Below are 18861 nucleotides of genomic sequence, written 5' to 3'. Positions count from 1 at the left end.
TGCAGTGGTACGATCTCAGCGCACTGAGACCTCCACCTCCCAGGTTCGAGCGATTCCCCTGCCTCAGCCTCCCAAGTAGCTAGGATTACAGGCGCCCACCACCACACCCAGCTAATTTTTTGTATTTTTACTAGAGATGCGGTTTCATTATGTTGGCCAGGCTGGTCTCGAACTCCTGACCTCAGGTGATCCACCTACCTTGGCCTCCCAAAGTGCTGGGATTACAGGCGTAAGCCACTGTGCCCAGCATTATCATTATTCTCCTTCTGCTTGGAAATAACTCTTTTTCCACTTACACGGGAGGTTTTTAACACTGCAAGAAAAAAAAAAACATATTGCTGGATTGTACCAAGGAAGTTGTCTGAATAAAGGATAGTTACATGACTGGGCGCAGTGGCTCATGCCTGTAATCCCAGCACTTTGGGAGGCCAAGGCAGGAGGATCACCGGAGGTAGGGAGTTCAAGATCAGCCTGACCAACATGAAGAAACTCCGTCTCTACTAAAAATACAAAATTAGCCGGGCATGGTAGCGCATGCCTGTAATCCCAGCTACTAGGGAGGCTGAGGCGGGAGAATCGCTTGAACCCGGGAGGTGGAGGTTGTAGTGTGCCGAGATCGTGCCATTGCACTCCAGCCTGGGCAACAAGAGTGAAACTCCATCGCAAAAAAAAGGAAGAAAAAACAAGGATGTTTCTTCAGTTACTAAGTTATAGCCAGGAAGAAAAAATGACTGGAAATTCAGTAAGATAATACATGAGACATAAATATTTGCTTCTCCAGTCACTTAATGGGAACCAGTAATTAAGAATATCAGAAAATTATGCACTTCTCCAATTTCCATCAAGTAAGTAAACTGGAACACATCACACAGATTTAAATTCATCATGACTTATGAAGAAAACAGACTGACAAGCATATAAAGCTACCAAGAACTAACAACAGTTCAATTACTACAAAAAATTCTCACAGTAACCAAAAACAAATCTGTAGTTGTCAACAGTTCTGTCAAGGTTCCAAGAACGCTCTATGTCATAATGTGTAGATGTGTTCTTTAGTGGAGCCTATAAAATACACAGCACTGCCAAGTTGAGAGCACAATTAAATTAAGACCTTGAGAAAGTAAAAGCAATTTGCCTCTGGTGACTATTAAGTTGTTAGTAATGAGTCTTAAAGAGAATATTTTTTTAAGTCCTGATTTATTCCATCAGAATTTCTTCCTCGAAAAATATAAATTTATACAATTAAAGATCAAATGCCAGGTCAAAAAAACTTAATTATATTTCTATAGCCTCCAGAATAAAAATTATATAATGATCTAAAGCAAGTGAAACTGTCCAAAAGAGTTTAGGTAAATAAATATTTTATAAAGCTCTTAAACATTTTCTTGTTTGGGGGAAAAAAAAAAACCTACATATCAAAACCAGATGTAGTCCCAGCTACTCAGGAGGCTGAGGCAGGAGAATCACTTGAGCCCAGGAGTTCAAGGCCACAGTGTGCCATGACTGTGCCTATGAATACCCACTGCACTCTATGCTGGGCAACACAGCAAGATCCTGTCTTTAAAAAAAAAAAAAAAAAAAAAAAAGACTAAATAAGATTTCCCTTGAAATTGGTTTCCTTACTGAGAATTGAATCTCAAATTGTTTATGCCATTATTTTAAGTAAAAACTGAGGCCAGGCATGGTGGCTCATGCCTGTAATCCCAGCACTTTGGGAAGCAGAGGCAGGTGGATTGCTTGAGCTCAGGAATTTGAAACCAGCCTGGGCAACATGGAGAAACCTCAACTGTACAAAAAATACAAAAAATCAGCTGGGCACGGTGGCGCGCACCAGTGGTGACAGCTACTGGAAAGGCTGAGGTGGGAGGATCGCTTGAGCCCAGAAGGTCAAGGCTGCAGTGAGCCAAAATTATGTCATGGCACTCCAGCCCAGCAACAGAGTGATACCCTCCCTCCCTCCCCACACCAAGAAAAGGAAAATGGTCTAAAACTCTATGTAGATAATAGTCCAAAAAGAAAAGCAAACTGATTTTGTCCTTTCTTTTCACCTTCAGTAAATTCGTGAAATGTGATTTACTATACAATTAGTTATAACACAGTTTTACTGTTTCAAATGTATTTCTCTGGGCTTCAATTTCCCTAAAATTAAGCAAAGGGAATTTGCTATATGAGCTGCATGTGCCCCCAAGCAATTACATTCCATATTGCTACATCTATAGGTTGAGCCACATAAATACAAACTGTATTCAACTGTTTTGGACTTACAAGTATGGTAATTCCAAATGGTTCAACCTTACTAAATCTCTTAAATTTTATTTTCCCCTATAGACTATCTTTGGCATCACTCGGTTTTTGTTTTCTTTTTCTTTTTTTTGTTTTGAGATGGAGTCTCACTGTGTCACCCAGGCTGGAGTGCAGTGGCACAATCTTGGCTCACTGCAACCTCTGCCTCCTGGGTTCAAGCAATTCTCCTACCTCAGCCTCCCAAGTAGCTGGGATTACAGGCACCACACCCAGCTAATTTTTATATTTTTAGTAGAGATAGGGTGTCGCCGTGTTGGCCAGGCTGGTCTCAAACTCCTGACCTCAGATGATCTGCCTGCCTCGGCCTTCCAAAGTGCTGGGATTATAGGCATAAGCCATAGCACCCAGCCTATTTTCTTAAAATACAGCAAAATGTTTAACATTATTATGAAAGTCAGTGATGAGCGTCAGTTCTCAACTGACATTCAGGATTGAATGTACTTTATTAGATATTTTTTAAAGCAAAGAAAAAGATGATACTCTGATATGGAAACCCTCCTAAATCACTATTAATATTTCACAATTCATATTTTGGAATATTCGCAGAATTTGTACTAGTCCATTCAGCTTTATGACCCCACTTATTCTCAGCTTATAGTCTGTGGCCTAAGTTATAGTTTTCACCACCTGCCTACTATGTATCAGGCCCTGTCCCAATCCCTCAAATAAGATGAACAGCATATGGACCTGCTTTTGAAGAGCTTTCAATCTGGTTATGTAACCAAGAGCTCAACATCCTTGGCTTTCCTGATTTGCTAGAAAATCTAGAGCAATGCTACCCAAAGTATGGTCTACATATCAGTGCCAGACCACAAGCTTTCACTACCAGTTCACCATGAGGTAATTATAGAAACTGAAAGTAAACATTTAGAACCTTTTGTGGCAAAATGACTATTTTTACGTCAATTAACCTAATAATCGGAATGTATGTTTTTATGTATTTCTGGTAAGGAATTGAACATTTTTTAAAAAAAACAAAACTGGTCTTAAACAGACTGCTTCTTAAATGTAAGAAACACTGCTGTGAGGGTAGACAGATTAGAAGGTTCTGCTATCTTTTCAACTTAGGTCTTCTGCATTTGAAAGTCAAAACACTCGTTTCCTATTAGACTTCATCAACTGGCCCCATTTCCGCTATAATAAAGATCCTGGTTACATTTCGATAAGGGAAAAAGAAAATCAAGAAGAAAATAAGATGCTGGCTATGGAAGTCAGGAAGATAAAAGTTACCAAAAATAAGAAAAGAGAAAAAATGTTACTGCCCTTCATGGAAGAGAAAGGAAAATACTTCAAGTTGACAGTAAATTTTTAAAAACCACTGTTGTGTATGCCTGAGTCTTCATAGATGGAAAAACAAAACAACGATCTAATATTTTAAATTTCCCAATTTACATAATTTAACAATTTGAAAATACCAAAAGAAGGAAACTGTAGCCAAAACAAGACCTATGGAGTACATAGGCAACTTCATTTCTCACAAGTCTGTATAATTAGTCCTGTTTCTGCCACCTGTGATAAAATAATAAGGCTTCTATTTATCTGATGACCTAGGACATTACTGGAGCCTTTTAACATGAAGTCCAACTTTGTTTCATTTGGCACAGCTAAAAATAGAAGTGAGATGAAATACATTTTAAAGGCAAATTCATATTTCCTATTATTAGATTTAATACACAACCAACTGGTGTTTCAATTGGGTATTACTGCCATATTCTGCATGCTAATTTAACAAATTTACATACTTTTAAAAAATAAATTTATTTGGTTTCATAAGTAAAATCTGGCCAAGGACAGACTCACCTCTGGATGGCTTTCAAAGCTCAAAGATTCTATGTGCACCTACTATGTAATAATCATCATGCAAAGAAATTTCCAGTTTACTGGATGCTGTAATGACCCATGAAGGGCAGGCAGTTTAATAGTAAACCAAGCCTCAAATCTGGCGATAGGTGGAAATGGGAAAGAAAGAGTACACAGTATTAGATTTGGTATGGACTCTGGTTAAATATATCCATAGCATGTAACAGAACACCTATGACAACTGAAGATTGAATATTCACAATTTCAAAACAGTCTCAAGCAATTGGGAACAGCTCTGACGTATAGAAAATGACCATTGTGCTCAGATATAAATTTGAATCATGTGTACTAGGAGGTATGTTTAACTATAAACCTAGCCAACTTCCCAGCATATTCAAGGCAGCTTTATAGAATCAACTTGCATCATTAACGAAATCAAGCCTTGATACTTCAATATCAGTAATACTTTTATGTATGTCTGAAAATTCTTTAAAAAGTTTTTTCTTAAAAGCGAAGAATTAACAAAATATTAACTTAAAACAAGGCAACTGAGGGAGAATCTCCATGTAAGAAGAGTAGCTGGACTTGGAGGCTCCAAATCCTGCTCCTGAGATTTATCTTGCCCCTGATAACTCAACCCCTTGCAGCAACCATTTTTGCACATTTAGTAACCACTCCAGTACATCTGTAAACCTTTATCCCTAACTCTAACTGCTTAAGGTTTTTCTTGGCCATGTACAAGATTTCATACAGATCAGAAAGAGTTGGTCTTGATCACCAAATTTTTACTGAGTGTCCACAAAGCCCTATACTATGCTAAGATACCCACTCTTAAAATGTGCTTACAGTCTAGTGGGAGGCCTACATATGACATTTATGACTTTCTTTTTTGAAGTAGTTTTAGCTCTGGTTTTTGCGAAGGTTGTGTTTGGTATCTAGGCCTAGCAGACAGATCATACTGTTAATCCAAATAGTCTCCTCTAATAAGTAACATATTTTATCAGAAATTGCCATCTTGAAATTACAAAATTAAAAAATTTTTCAGAAAAATTTTACATAAAATTTTATTTCCATGTTTATGCTTCCATATTAATAAAAACCTGATCACAGTAATTTCAAAATTTTTAATTATAACTCATCTATAGCAAAATGAATAGCACCCAGCCACCTGCTATTCTAAATATCAACACAATATTTATGTAGATCTTAAACACTCTAAAGTTAACTAGTTAAAAACATAAAAGTCAGGTAACAAAGGGTACAGAAAAAGTGCTCAATCTCTCAAATCTCTCAATTCTTTTTTTTTTTTTTTTTTTTTTTTTTGAGACAGAGTCTCACTCTGTCACCCAGACTGGAGTGCAGTGGCGCAATCTCAGTTCACTGCAACCTCCGCCTCCCAGGTTTAAGCGATTCTCCTGCCTCAGCCTCCTGAGTAGCTGGGATTACAGGCCTGAGCCACCACGCCTGGCTAATTTTTGTATTTTTAGTAAAGACGGGGTTTCACCATGTTGGTCAGGCTGGTCTCAAGCTCCTGACCTTGTGATCTGCCCACCTCGGCCTCCCAAAGTGCCAGGATTACAGGCATAAGCCACCACGTCCAGCCTCAATTCTTTATCACAAACACAAAAAATGAAAAATATAAGACCGGGGTGTAGTGGCTTATGCCTATAATCCCAGCACTTTGGGAGGCCAAGTGGCAAGGACTGCTTAAGCCCAGGCGTTTGAGACAAGCCTGCGCAACATGGCAAAACCACATCTCTACAAAAAATTAGCTAGGCATGCTGGTTGCATGCCTGTAGTCCCAGCTACTAGGGAGTATGAGATGGGAGGATTGCTAGAGCCCAAGAGGTCAAGACTGCAGTGAGCCATGATCAGGCCATTGCACTCCAGCCTAGGCAACGCAGCAAGACCTTGTCTCAAAAAAAAAAAAGAAAAGAAAAAGAAAAAGAGAAAAAAGAAAATATAGGGAAAAGAGATGAGAGAAAGAACAGAAAAGAGTAACCAATTGTTGCAACATTTAAGTAAGATGATTGCTATGGCAGCTGAGAAGCAAGCAATTCCCACTGGATAACTACAGAAATAAGAAATGGGAAACACTAGCTATTTCCGACTGAAAATAGGGAAACAGGTCAAAAATCTGTTGGATTTTGGAAAACAGGTTGGAAACTGAAAAGACTGAAAATCAGCTTACTTGGCCCAGCCACCATCCCAGTCTTCCACCCTGGTGGAAGACTGTAGCTTTCCATTCTGGAGAGCGAAGCAGAGGGCTCTGGACTCAAGGATCTCAGGCACAACCGAGGGAAAGAGACTCATTCTGAAAACTGGTAGGTAAAGTGCAATTCTACATGCTGATGACAGGATGCCCAGGCCTCTTTTCTCCTTTGACTCTGCAATGCAATTCCGATACAAACTACCAAGACTCAGGCCTAACTTTACAAGTTAAGAGTATATCCCCCTAAAAGAAGATACCATTTCTGACACTAATCACAAGCTTGAGGGTTCCCAAGCCACCTTCACTTCTAAACAACTGGCCAGACTGGGAACGGTGGCTCACGTCTACAATCCTAGCACTTTGGGAGGCCAAGGCAGGTGGATCACCTGAGGTCAGGAGTTCAAGACCAGCCTGACCAATATGGTGAAACCCCATCTCTACTAAAAATACAAAAATTAGCCAGGCATGGTGGTGTGCACTACTCAGGAGGCTGAGACAGGAATATTGTTTGAACTGGGGTGGCCCAGGTTGCAGTGAGCCGAGATGGTGCCATTGCACTCCAGCCTGGACAACAGAGTGAGACTCCATCTCAAAAAAACAAAACAAAACAAAAAACTGGCTATAAATTCAGGGGTTCACACTACCCTCTCAGGTTCAATAATTTGGTGGAACAACTCATAGAACTCAGGAAAGTCCTATACATACAAATATATGTGTGTGTGCGTGTGTGTGTGTGTGTGTGTGTGTATATATATATATATACACTTTTTTTTTTTTTTTTGAGACAGGATCTCACTCTGTCACCCAGGCTAGAGCACAGTGGCGTGATCTCGGCTCACTGCAACCTCCGCCTCCTGGGTTCAAGTGATTCTCCTGCCTCAGCTTCCTGAGTAGCTGAGATTACAGATGCATGCCACCACGCCCTGCTAATTTTGTATTTTTAGTAGAGACAGGGTTTCACCATGTTGGCCAGGCTGGTCTTAAACTCCTGACCTCAAGTGATTCACCTGCCTTGGCCTCCCAAAGTGCTGGGATTACAGGTGTGAGCCACCAGGCCCAGCCCAATTATAGTTTTATTATAGCAAAAAGGACAAAAATCAGGACAAGTAAAAAAAAGAGATACCTAGGGCAAGGTCTGGGAGGAGCCCAAATGTGAAGCTTCTGTGGCCTTTCCCTGTGGAGTCAGGACAAATCACCCAGCTGGCACACAGATGCAATAACAATATACACAGACTACTGTTCACCAGGGATTCAGGGGTTCCCACAGAGTTCTGTTCACCAGGGAAACTCACCCAAACTTCAGTGCCCAGAGATCTTATTGGGGCTGCATTACGTAGGTATGAATGACTGAATAACTGGTCACATGATTTAACTCAATCTCCAGCTACCCCTTGTCCTCCCTGGAAGTCAGGGTGATATTGCATGGGTGAAAGCCCCAATCCCTTAATCACAGTCTTTCTGGAGTTACCAATCACCATCCTGTGTCATTCATTAGCATAAACTATCTAGGGGCTCGCTATCAGTCACCTGGTTGGCAAAAACTATCAAGTATGATCTGAGGGGCCTAGTGTCAATAATAAAGTCACTCCTATCACTGAAGAAATTCCAGGATTTAAAGCCTCTGTTCTAGGAACTAGAGCCAAAGGCCAACCACATTCTTTATTACACAACAAGCTCCAAGAACACTGGCAGCTGGACTTCCAAGCAGGAGTAGTGGAAAATTCCTCTCTGAGGAGCAATCTGACCAGGAAAATAAACTTAACAGATACTGACTGTAAGGTATATACCTCAGCATCATATGACTAAGTTCAGTAGGTCTTAAGCTATGCCCATACTCCCAAGGCTTCTAATCAACCTCTTAGTGTATCACTCTTTAATATAAATGACAGTAAAGAAGCACTATTTGAAGAAAACTCCAATGTGAAAGAGAACAAAATAACAGGGAAAAAAATAGAAATTCACAGGAACAAACAATTCAGGGAGTTTTTTAAAATTCAAAATATGACCTATAATTAACATTATCAGAAATAAACAAGAGACCACCTACGTAACAAGTACCAACTCCCTACTTGTTTAAAGGAACATTAAAGACAAATGAGAAATTAATATCTGGAAATAAAACAGCAGAAATGAAAAATTAACACAGCAGGGTAGTTGAGAAAATTTCTAGAATGATAGCCAAAAAGGCAAAAAGATAAAAATAGAATAAATGAAAAAAAGGAAGAAAATTAAAGAAATCAAGCAAGAAGGCCCAACCATGAATAATAAGAGTTTCAAAATTAGAATGGGGAAAAATATGGTGTGGAGGAAATTATTCAATAAATTATATAAAAAATTTCTCAGAATTGTGAGAAATGGGAAAGTTCTTCTTCAAAGATTATAAAAAGTCACAATGTCTTACTATAAGATTGCTATCCACTCTTACTCTATATATATGTGTGTGTGTGTGTGTGTGTGTGTGTGTGTGTGTATTCCAAATCAGTTGTCCTAGCTTGCTCTGGCATGCCTGAACAGAACTAGACAAGTCCCGGCCAATAGTGCATGCCATTCCTTATTTGGAGATGCTTCCTTAACTATCCCTGGGCAACTTCCTTTTCTTTCTTTGTTCTGTTACCCTTGCCCAATTAAAAAAGTTTTAAACTAATAGCCAATCAGGTAAAGTGTAAAATGTGAGGTCCTATTCCAGCCAGTGGAAACTGGACACAGCAGTAGGGTTGATGTGTCAGGTTATAAATAACTCTGTCTCCTTTGTTTGGCGTGCTCTCATGGCTGCACAGCTATTGAGTAGCATCCTTTCTGAAGAAAGTAAAGCTCACTTTGCTGAGATCATTTGTTCCCACATTAATTCCTTTTTTTTTTTTTTTTTTTTTTGCGACACCAAAAACTTCATTCCCAACAATTTGGTGCGCCAACATGGGGCTACCATTCCCTTCTAGGGCAGTCTCTTGCCCTCCCTCATGAGGAGGCGCCCCGCTGCCCTTTGCAGCAGCCCTGGAGAGAAAAGAGCCAGGACTCACCTGGTGCAAGCAATCTATCTGGACTCTCAGCAATGCCAAAAAGGAGTAGCTTACCAACTCGTGGATATCAGGGGCCTCAACCAGGTAACCTCACACGCGAGCCAAGGTAGGAAACTTTGCAAAGGGCGACAAACTACTTCCTTGGCGGTCTACTTCTGGTGGAGGGGCTGAACGAGTGCAAAGAACCTCCAGAAGCGAAAGGCACGGGAGGAAGGTTACCTCCGGCGGGGGAAGGAAAGGAATTGCAGAGCAATTAGGGTCTAAGGTCAAATGGCTTGGGAAAATAGGATAGCCCTAGACATGATGTTAGCTAAAAAGGGAGGTGTTTTGTGTAATGATTAAAACCCAATGCTGTACATTTATTCCAAATAACACTGCCCCCAATGGGAGCATAACCCAAGCTCTACAAGGACTTAATGCCCCATCAAATGAATTAGCTAAAAATTCTGGCATCAGTAACCCCATTTCAAACTGGTGAAAGAGTTAGTATGGCAGATGAAAGGAAACTATCACTTCAATTCTCACCTCCTTAGCAATTGTATTAAGTATACTCCTTCTTGTTGGTGTATTATACCTTGTACTCGAAGGCTAGTGCAGAAACTCATCCGTACTACCCTTGCTCATCTATCCCCAACTCCTCCCCGACCGTATTCAGAAAGACTGCTCCTTCTAGAGGATCAGGCCAAACAACAAAGTCAAAACATGCTAAACAAATTTGAAGAGGAAGTATAAAATAAAAAGAGAGGGGATTGTGAGAATGGGAAAGTTCTTCAAAGATTATAAAAAGTCACAATTTCTTACTATAAGATTACCATCCACTATTAGTGTGTGTTTATATATACATACACATGCGCACATGCGCGCGCGCGCGCACACACACACACACACACACACACACTCCAAATTGGCCGTCCTAGCTTACTCTGGCATGCCTGGACAGAACTAGACAAGTCCCAGCCAGACAGATGCCTCCTTAACTATCCCTGGGCAACTTCCTTTTCTTTCTTTGTTCTGTTACCCTTACCCAATTAAAAAAGTTTTAAACTAATAGCCAATCGGGTAAAGTGTAAAATGTGATGTCCTATTCCAGCCAATGGAAACTGGACATAGTGAAAGGAGCTGGGCACATTCCTCAGCCCCGGGCTCAAAAACTCCCTGAGCCTAGTACAAACACATCCCATCCTCCCATCCCACCACATATCTCCATATATCTCTCAAACTCCCTGAGCCCAGTACAAACACCACCTGGAAAGTCTCCGATAAGGAGACAGCCGTTCAAGGTTTTACTGAAAGCGCGGGAACCAAAAGAATTTCTTTGTTCCCCTGTAACTTTCGGGCTATAAAAAGCAAACGCTCGCATTGTTCGGGGCCCTCTTGTATGCTGTGGAATGGAGGGACTAGGTTCGAACTTGTAGTAAAGATCCTTGCCGCTTGGCTTTGACACTGGACTCTGGTGGTCTTCTTTGGGGAACAAACGGTCTGGGCATAACAATAGCAGTAGGGTAGACATGTCAGGTTATAAATAACTGTCTCCTTTGGTGTGCTCTCATGGCTGGACAGCTTCGAGTAGCACCCTTTCTGCAGAAAGTAAAGCTCACCTTGCTAAGAGATCATTTGTTCCAACATTAATTCTTTTTTTTGTAACACCAAAAACTTCATTCCCAACAGAATTAAAGGACATGAGTTTCCAGATTCAAACTATGTGATTATGGGTATGATGTCACAGCCATGAAGAAATTAGCCAGTTCAGTAACAGAGCTTTTATGAACAAGATGTGTATCTTTGGAAAAGTTGCTTATTTTTCTGTCTCAGTTTACTTATCTGTAAAATGGGGAAATAACTAGCTAGTAGTCTTATAAAAATTAAATAAAATTACATCTATAAAATGCCTACCCTAAGGTTTAAAACTAACTAGGGTTTCAATAGATATTAATTGCCTCCCCTTTTATTCCTGTTACTTATGTATTATTTCCTAAAAATAATCTTTTTACAGTATTCATAGTTACATATACTATTAAGGTTTCCATTGAACATGGACCTTCCTTTCCTTGTCCTAGCATTATTTCCTTTCCAGAGAATCTTTACAAGTTACCGAAAAAAACGCTAATATTATTATTTTTATATAAGACATCAAGATTTCCATGCATACATACACAAATGATATGAAAAGACAATTCACATGAGAGAATGTACAAATAATAAACATGTGGTGAAACAATCATAAACAGTAATAAAACAAAAGGAGATGTAAACACTCAAGTCACCATTTATAACTAAATGAGCAAAAATAAACAAACAATGCTAACCAAAAGCAGTAAAACTAGTACAATGAGTTAAGTATAAAGTGAAAAATCTGCATGGAAAGCAACATTACAAAGTAAAATCAGTGTTCATAGCCTTTAATCTAATAACCCCACTTCTGAGAAAAGGCCCCATTAAAAAACGCAACAGATGCAAAAACTGTGTACAAAAGCACTAACTGAAGTATTATCTACAAGAAAGTCTAGAAACAATTCAACTGTGTTCTAAACAATATGGTATGGCAATATAATATTAAAGTCATCATAAATAAATACTATGAAAAAAGTTTTTCTCTAAAAAAATTACTAAAACTATAGAAACATAAATTTCTGAAACCAAACATTTATGATCTAACACATTCTGACAGCAGCATAATGAAAATAAGGTCTGTTCCCAGAAAATCTATGATAGAATTGTCTATATGTGAGTATGAAAATCAGATAATTCATACATTATGACTGTGTACTAAATAAAAATAAACATATGTGGCAGGGCAAGGTAGCTCACATCTGTATTCCCAGCACTTTGGGAGGCCAAGGTGGGTGGCTCATTTGCGGTCAGGAGTTTGAGACCAGCCTGGCCAATATGGTGAAACTTTGTCTGTACTAAAAATACAAAAATTAGCTGGGTGGTAGTGGCGTGGATCCCAGTTACTTGGGAGGCTGAGGCAGGAGAATCACTTGAGCCTGGGAGGCAGAGGTTGCAGTGAGCCAAGATCACACCCCTGCACTCCAGTCTGGGTGATGGAGTGACTCTGTTTCAAAAAATAAAATAAAAAAAAAACAGGGACAGGGTATGGTGCTCATGCCTGTAATGCCGGCACTTTGGGAGGCCGAGGTGTGTGGATCACGAGGTCAGGAGTTCAAGACCAGCCTGGTCAAGATGGTGAAACCCTGTCTCTACTAAAAATACAAAAATTAGCCGGGTGCAGTGGCAGGCGCCTGTAATCTCAACTACTCCAGAGGCTGAGGCAGGAGAATCACTTGACCCAGGAAGTGGAGGTTGCAGTGAGCTGAGATCGTGCCACTGCACTCTAGCCTGGGTGACAAAGCAAGACTCCATCTCAAAAAGCAAAAAATAATAAAATAACATATTTTAACAAAGACTAGAAAAAAATTGTTAAAATGAAAATTATTTTGGTAGGAAAACTGAATTCTGGATATCTAATCTTTCGCCAAAATGGTCATAAATGTTTTTGTTATAGGTCTGCATGCTTCCAATATAGTATAAGCCAGTCTTCATGATTTTCAGCAATTTAATTTTGTTGCTACTCAGTTGACATAGGGCATTGTGCACACGTGTGTATATGTATGTGAGTGGCTTTTCCATGGAAAAGAAAGCAAGGTATCCTCATTGCTCCAAAAGGCTTAAAGAAACAAAAACAAACAAACAAACATAGAAATATGTGTTCTGTACAAGCAGTAGTGATGAGGGGAAAAAGATTCGGATTTTAGATGCCCTCACAGCTTCATCAAAGCAACCAACAGTAACTTCCAAAGTGGCTAGAAAAGCTTGCATCTACCAATGAACCTGAGGGTGCTCTCAATAGCAAACACCTACAGGTCTGCATTTGCTTTGTTCAAATTTTTCCAAGCATTTGAAAACACAATATAGGCCGGGCGCAATGGCTCACACCTGTAATCCTAGCACTTTGGGAAGCCGAGGCGGGTGATCACCTGAACTCGGGAGTTCGAGACCAGCCTGACCAACATAGAGAAACCCCATCTCTACTAAAATACAAAAATTAGCCAGGCATGATGGTGCACGCCTGTAATCCCAGCTACTCGGGAGGCTGAGGCAGGAGAATTGCTTGAATCCAGGAGGCAGATGTTATGGTGAGCCAAGATGACGCCATTACACTCCAGCCTGGGCAACAAGAGCAAAACTTCATCTCAAAAAAAAAAAGAAAGAAAACACAATACAGAGAACGCGGTTTGTGGGCACAAAGAGGGGAACAACACATGCTGGGGCCTATCAGATGGTAGAGAGTGGGAGGAGGAAGAGGATCGGGAAAAATAACTAAAGGGTACTACGCTTAATACCTGGGTGACGAAATAATCTGTACAACAAACCCCCATGACACAAGTTTACCTATGTAACAAATCTTCATATGTACCCCTGAACTTAAAATGAAAATTATTTCATCTGTTTTCAAATGCAGCTAATAATGCTCATCTTAAATGACAGTCACAAGATTCAAATGAGAAAATATTCTAAAGCATGCAATAGTACTAAGCACACTGTAGGCACTCAAGAAACATTTTTTTTCTCCTTTCCCTCACTTAGGGTTATTCTATGTGCTTTTCCAAGGGCAAATAATGCTTTGCAAATCTTTAAACTCTTAACAGGAATGAAGAAAAGAGTTTGGATTGTTAGAGAATGGATTTAATAATAAACTCAAATTCCTAAAATAGAAAGAATAGTTTGCTTGTGTTTTTATGTCAAAGAAACTCAGTAAAACACTGGCAGATGGCATGCCCTTTTCCTTTCTTTATAAGTTTCCTCTTGTTGGTTTGTCTTTGTTTTGTGACAAAGATTTTATAGACTATTGCCACATAATTTTTTTTAATGAAAAAAAAGGAGACAAAGATCCCAGCTAACATTAATTTCTGCAGATTCCAACTTAACCAGCAATGGGGTCAATCCAAAAACTGAACTAAGCATCTTAGGCAAAAAACAGAAAACCACAGTCACAAAAAAGACTGAAAATTCTATCCTTATAAAGAAAAGATAGGACTTTACTCAAATTAGATGGCAATATTTTAGTTATAAAGCTATATAGTTTCATGGAGTTGATGGGGTACAGGAAGTGCTACCCCAAAATATGTCATCTAGGCATTTTGGAAAACAGAAGCAGAAAGACCACTCTCACAAATCACGCCCAAAGTCTCCAACAAAGCAGGTCATAAAACCTACACCTGTAATCCCTGCTACTCAGAAGGCTCAGGTGAGCTTTAAACACCCCACTGCACTCTTGGGCAACAAGCGAGATTGCATCTCTTAAAAAAATTTTACACACACATACACTCATACACACACATACATCCATCTTCCTTCAGTTAAAAGTATGCACTTTCTTGCCGGGCGTGGTGGCTCACGCCTGTAACCCCAGCACTTTGGGAGGCCGAGGCGGGCAGATCACGAGATCAGGAGTTCAAGACCATCCTGGCCAACATGGTGAAAACCCATCTCTACTAAAACACAAAAAATTAGCTGGGCATGGTGGCATGCATCTGTGGTCCCAGCTACTCGGGAGGCTGAGGCAGGGGAATTGCTTGAACCCGGGAGGCGAAGGTGGCAGTGACCTGAGATCGCGCCACTGCACGCCAGCTTGGTGACAGAGCAAGACAGTATCTCAAAAAAACAAAACAAAAAAAAGTATGTACCTTCTTTCAAGTAAAAGTTACATGGGGCCGGGCACAGTGGCTCACGCCTATAATCTCAGCACTTTGGGAGGCCAAGGCGACAGATCACAAGGTCAGGAGTTCAAGACCAGCCTGGCCAACATGGTGAAACCCCGTCTCTACCAAAAATACAAAAAACTAGCGAGGCGTGGTGGTGCACACCTGTAATCCCAGCTACTTGTGAGGCTGAGGCAGGAGAATTGCTTGTACCCGTGAGGCAGAGGTTGCAGTGCGCCAAGATCGCGCCACTGCATTCTAGCCTGGGCAACAGAGTGAGACTCCATCTCAAAAAACAAAAAAATCACAAGGAATTTTGAGGTGCTAATATTTAATGCATCTGAACAATTATTTTATCTACTATACGTGATAGTATAACCAAGTTGTCTGATACAGATCTGTGGAATGGAATTCACAGTCAAGAAATAACCAACCCATTTTCAAAAAGCTGATAAGGCAATTCAATGGGCGAATGGATAGTCTCTTGGACAAATGGGACTGGGACAACTGTGTACCAACATTCGAAGAATATAAATTAGACCTTGTTTCTCAACTTTTCATTGTTGCAACCCTAAGGAATCTTTCTAGACATTTTTAACCTAATTGTGCCTTCCCTCATGAAATGGTAATACCACAGATAAACTGTGTATCTGTTTATGTGCTAGATATACCCAGGCTTTATATGTAAAAACAGTAATATTCTTTCATTCCCTAAGAACCAGGCCAGGCACGGTGGCTGACACCTGTAATCCCAGCACTTTGGGAGGCCAAAGCGGGTGGATCACCTGAAGTCAGGAGTTGGAGAACAGCCTAGCCCACACGGTGAATCCCTGTCTTTACTAAAAATACAAAAAATTAGCCAGGCGTGGTGGCGGGCCCCTGTAATCCCAGCTACTCGGGTAGCTGAGGTAGGAGAGTCACTTGAACCCAGGAGGCGGAGGTTGCAGTAAGCTGAGGTCGTGCCATTACACTCCAACCTGGGCGACAAGAGCAAAACTCCACCTCAAAAAAAAAAAAAAAAAAAAAAATCAATTCTTGTCCCTGTTGAAAATGCATGAAAATTGTAACTCACACACATACAAACTCAAAATGAATCAAAGACAAAAAGTAAAAGCTAAAATTATAAAGCTTATAGAAAAAAAAACAGAGAACTCTTTGAAAGCTTTGGTTAGCAAAGAATTCTTAGATACACCACCAAAAGCACAACCAATAAAACGACAAACTGATAAACTGTACTTCATCGAAACTGAAAATTTATGCAGTTCAAAAGAAAAGATGAAGTTAAAAAATGAAAAAAGCCAGGTACAGTTGCACATGCCTGTAGTCCCAGCTACTAGGTACTAGGGAGGCTGGGGTGGGAGGATCACTAGAGAGAGAGAGAGAAGAATGGGAAAGAAGAGAGGGAGTGAGGGGAGGGGCAGGGTTGGAAGGGATGGGAGGAAGGAGAAGGAAGGGAGGGATGGAAAGAGGAGGAGTGGGAAGGGGAGGTGTGGGAAGGGGAGGTGTGGGAGGGAGGGGAAAAGAGAAGGGAGGGAGGAGAGGAAAGGGGAGGGAGGTAAAAAGGAAGGAAGGTAAGGAGGGAAAGGAAGGAAGAAAGACAAGACAAGCCTCAGATAGGGAGAAAATATTTGTAAATTATGTATCAATCTGATAAAAGACTAATATCCAGAATATATTTTCTTAAAAAGCTTTAATATAGCCAGGCGTGGTGGTGCATGCCTAATATCCCAGCTACTCAGGATGCTAAGATAGGAGGATCCCCTGAACCCAGGGAGGTTGAGGCTGCAGTGCTCCATGATTGCACCACTGCATTCCAACCTGGGCAACAGAGTGAGACCCTGTCTCAAAAAAATAAATAAATAAAAATAAAACTCTAATAACAATGCAAATGACCCTAATTTTAAATAGGCAAAACATGTACTTTTTATTTTCTATCTTTTATCTTTTGTAGATAGGTGTCTCACTATGTTGCCCAGACTGGTTGAGAACTCCTGGCAATCCTCAACCTCAACTCTAGTAATCCTCCTGCCTCAGCCTCCCAAAGTGCTGGAATTACAGACATGAGCCACCACGCCCAGCAACAAAACATTTAAATAGACATTTCACTAAAGAAATATGGGAATAATTAATAAGCACATAAACAGAACTCGGTCATTAGAGATGTGGAAATAAGTAATTTAAAATCTCAGCTGCTAGGCCGGGCGCAGTGGCTCAAGCCTGTAATCCCAGCTCTTTGGGAGGCTGAGACAGGCGGATCCCGAGGTCAGAAGATCGAGACCATCCTGGCTAACATGGTGAAACCCCGTCTCTACTAAAAATACAAAAAACTAGCCGGGCGAGGTGGCGGGCACCTGTAGTCCCAGCTGCTCGGGAGTTTGAGGCAGGAGAATGGCGTAAACCCGGGAGGTGGAGCTTGCAGTGAGCTGAGATCCGGCCACTGCATTCCAGCCTGGGCGACAGAGCGAGACTCCGTCTCAAAAAATAAAATAAAATAAAATTAAATTAAAATAAAATCTCAGCTGCTGGAACGCCAAATTATTTTGAGCCTTAAAGTCATGTGATTTATAGGGCTTAAGTCACATGACAAGTAGCTATAACCGAGGCAGCTGCAAACCTGTTTCTTTGATTATACTATCCTTTATCTTTACCTACAGTTTATAAAATGTTGCAAATGACTAAAAGATACCAAGGAAGAATCCTCTCTTCACTGTTGATCTTCATTATAGATTAACTTCCCTCTTAACCTTCTCACACAAAGAATTCATGACTATCACACTAAGAGAGAATGTTAAATACATTATTTTAAATTGGAAGGAAAATGAAAACCAGCTATAAAGAAAACAAAACAAGCCATGGGAGGGAAAAATGCAAAATGTAACTAATTAAACTGCTATAACTCATAAACCAGCCTTGTATAGAAAATGCTATACTCCTACCAAACTTCTTTGTTTTCTGCCTATATAAGCAAAAACTTACTTCAGAGCACTGACTCCATTTCTCTGGAGTCTCCCGGACAGCCATTCCCAGCTTTTCACTTGAATAAACTCTTTTTATTTTGAGACAGAGTCTCACTCTGTCGCCCAGAGTGGAGTACAGTGGCACAATATCGCCTCACTGCAACCGCCGTCTCCCGGGTTCAAGTGATTCTCCTGCCTCAGCCTCCCAAGTAGTTGGGATTACAGGTGCCTGCCACTACGCCCAGCTAATTTTTTGTATTTTTAGTAGAGACAGGGTTTCACCATGTTGGCCAGGCTGGTCTCAAACTCCTGACCTTGTTATTCACCCACCTTCGCCTCCCAAAGAGCTGGGATTACAGCTCTTAGCCACCGCACCCAGCCTAAATAAACTCTTTAAAGTGGATTTTGATTATTTCAGGTTGCTAGAGAAATGCAAATAAAAACTATAATGATACAGCTACTATGTAACCCACACAAAAATTAAAAATAAAAAATTATTTTAAAACTATGAGGTACTACTGCACATCTATTAGAATTATTGAATGGTTTGTATGTATAGATAGTATGTATATGTATTTTCCTACCTCCAAATGGTATTAACCAATTAATAAGAGCTCTATTCTAAATAGCTCAAAGAAAAATAAATGCAGCCGGGCACAGTGGCTCACACCTGTAATCCTAGCACTTTGGGAGGCTGAAGTGGGCGGATTGCCTGAGCTCAGGAGTTCGAGACCAGCCTGGGAACATGGTGAAACTCCACCTCTACTAAAATACAAAATAAATTATCCAGTGTAGCAGTGTATGCCTGCAGTGCCAGCTACTCGTGAGGCTGAGGCAGGAGTATTGCTTGAACCTGGGAGGTGGAGGTT

At 40.5% G+C, this 18861-nt stretch overlaps 1 protein-coding gene and 1 long non-coding RNA gene across 3 annotated transcripts in view; one reads left to right on the top strand and one right to left on the bottom strand.

Moving 5' to 3' along the window:
* The window catches only part of COMMD1 (copper metabolism domain containing 1), a 229463-nt gene that overhangs the window by 159858 nt on the left and 50744 nt on the right, over positions 1-18861 (bottom strand). The window lies entirely within an intron of this gene.
* LOC119627245 (uncharacterized) overlaps positions 9055-18861 on the top strand; it is a 30133-nt gene continuing 20326 nt past the window's right edge. Inside the window, exon 1 of the long non-coding RNA XR_012095301.1 lies at positions 9055-9439. This is a non-coding gene — a long non-coding RNA (uncharacterized lncRNA). The remainder of the gene's footprint in view (positions 9440-18861) is intronic.

Source organism: Chlorocebus sabaeus, chromosome 14 (genome assembly GCF_047675955.1).
Source record: "Chlorocebus sabaeus isolate Y175 chromosome 14, mChlSab1.0.hap1, whole genome shotgun sequence".
In the NCBI taxonomy this organism is placed as follows: Eukaryota; Metazoa; Chordata; class Mammalia; order Primates; family Cercopithecidae; genus Chlorocebus; species Chlorocebus sabaeus.
Note: the sequence above shows the minus strand (reverse complement) of the source record. Positions and strands in the feature narration are given on the sequence as shown.